Source organism: Sander lucioperca, chromosome 13 (genome assembly GCF_008315115.2).
Source record: "Sander lucioperca isolate FBNREF2018 chromosome 13, SLUC_FBN_1.2, whole genome shotgun sequence".
Lineage (NCBI taxonomy): Eukaryota > Metazoa > Chordata > Actinopteri > Perciformes > Percidae > Sander > Sander lucioperca.
The window spans coordinates 27,103,153-27,105,841 of NC_050185.1; positions in this window are offsets into that span (position 1 = coordinate 27,103,153).

Genomic DNA, 2,689 nt, shown 5'->3' on the forward strand with positions numbered 1-2,689 from the left:
TTACTACCGGATAATGGGTACTGACAGACTCAGATTATTATTCTAAGTGTCTGACAACATTATGAAAGGATCCCTACAGAGATAGACCTTTTAGTTAAAGAGTAAGATCCTTTTAGTTTAACATGGAAACAGCCCCGAATCACCATCACCAAACTCCACCAGACTCCATTGAAATAAACATAATTTTATCAACATAACTCAAACTTCATTCAAAGTGGGACAGAAACAAAATCAAACTACCAAAAGCCGTCTTGGTTCATCTTTCCACTGTTCCAACAATCACCACTCTGGTTTGGTTTGAAATAAAACCCTAATTCACCCATTTACATGTGGAGATATGCTGGCTCTATACACGCTAAAAGTCCTGATTATTTACATGGAGTCTGGTGGAAATATGCTGGCTCTATACACGCTAAAAGTCCTGATTATTTACATGGAGTCTGGTGGAAATATGCTGGCTCTATACACGCTAAAAGTAGTGATTATTACATGGAACCTGGTGGAAATATTCTGGCTCTATACACGCTAAAAGTAGTGATTATTAACATGGAGTCTGGTGTAGTTTGGTGATGGTGATTTCGGGGGCTGTTCCATGTTAAACTAAAAGGATCTTACTCTTTAACTAAAAGGTCTATCTCTGTAGGGATCCTTTCATAATGTTGTCAAACACTGTCAGTAGTCTCTAACTGACGCTGGGGACATGAAGTCAGATGGAGGTTATTGATTTCTTTATTAAAACACTTGTAAACAGACAAACCGGCTGCTCAAACACTTATGTTTGTGGAGTATTAAAACCAAACCTGCTGTTACCACGGTTTCCAGGACTGAAATGTGAAAGGAAATACAATTACCAAGAGATGTAATTGGTGTGTACATGGAGAACGAAACGCTGTGCAACGGTTCAACCAGACTGACAACTGAAAGGGCAGAAAGTGTGTGTGTGTGTGTGTGTGTGTGTGTGTGGTGTGTGTGTGTGTGTGAGAGAGTGTTGTGTGAGAGTGTGTGTTGGAAGTGTGTTTTCGGGGAAGGACAGTATCAGAACAGCATTTACCAGAAAAGAGGGACGCAAACAAAGGATGACGTACGTAAAAGAAAATCAACGTGAAAAACCTCGAGGGGAAAGAGGACATTGTGAGGGAAAGTGAGACGAGACAGAGGATAGAGAGAGGTAGCGATGAAAGTGATGAAAGAGCTACTGATAGAAGGAGAGAGAGAGAGAGGGAGATAGAATGAAGAGAGAGAGCAGAGATAGAGGTAGAGAGAGAAGCGAAGAGAGAGAGATGAGAGAGAGATAGATCTCAGCAGAGACGAGAGCAAGAGAGAGATAAAGAGTAAAGAGAGATCTGAGAGGGAGAGAGACGAGAAAGAGAGAAGAAAGAGAGAGACGAGAGAAAGAGAATAGAAAGTAATAGAGAGTCGAAACAGATGAGATGTAGATGAGAGATAAGCATGCAGAGAAATAAAATGAGAGATAGAGAGAGGAGATAGATAGAATAGAGAGAGATCGATATAGATCGATAGAAGCAGATAACGATCACTCGTACATGAGAGCTAGTCGTAGTCAAGAGGGGTATCGATGACGCTATCTCGGCATCTAGCACCTAGTCATATCTCTATCTGTCTGTCTCTCTCTTCCTATCGTCTATCATCCATCCTCTACTCCCCTTCCTCCGCGCTCCTCCCCTCTCATCTCCGATCTCTCTCTCACTCCCTCATACCTCTCTATCTCTCTTCTCTCCTCTACTCTCCTCTCTCCCTCTCTCTCTCTCGCATCTCTCACTATCGTCGCTCTCGCTCCCTCTCTCGCTCTATATCTCTCGTCTCGCTATACTCTCTCTATCTCTCTCTGACCTCTCCCTCTCTCCTCTCTCTCTATCTGTCTCTCCTCTCCCTCACTCTCTCTCTACTCTCCCTACACTCTCCCTCCTCTCTCTCTCTCTCCCTCTCTCTCTGTCTCTCTCTCCCTCTCTCTCTCTCTCTCTCTGTCTCTCTCTCCCTCTCTCTCTCTCTCTCTCCCTCTCCCTCTCCCTCTCTCTCTCTCTGTCTCTCTCTCTCTCCCTCTCTCTCTCTCTCTCCCTCCCTCTTTCTCTCTCTCTCTCTCTTCCACGGTAGTGTGACCTCTGTGTTTCTGAACAGACGTCACTCCTTCAGAGAGACTTTAGTGTTTCCATTTCAGTCCTTTTAGAAGACGACTCTGCTTAAAAAGGATAAAAAAAACGTGTTCCAGACGAAACATTTAGAATCAGCTGCTTGAGTTTCAGTGAAATGTTTCCTCGTTGGTCCACAGCAGCTCCGTCTACGCGTCCTTCAGTCTTTTAAAAGGATTTGGTCGTTGGATCCTCTCTGAGCCGTGAACACACACAGCAGCTCAAAGGGATCAAACATCCCAATACTGGGTAGCATTAAATCATCCTGCAATCTCATTCACTGGGTTTATAAGATCTTAAGGGGATCTATAGGGGTCTAAAGGGGATCTATAGGGGTCTTAAGGGGATCTATAGGAGTCTTAAGGGTATCTATATGGGTCTAAAGGGGACCTATAGGGGTCTAAAGGTGGTTTATAAGATCTAAAGGGGATCTTTTAGGGGTCTAAAGGGAATCTATAGGGGTCTAAAGGGGATCTATAGTGGTCTTAAGGGGACCTATAGGGGCTAAAGGGGATCTATAGGGGTCTAAAGGGGATCTATAG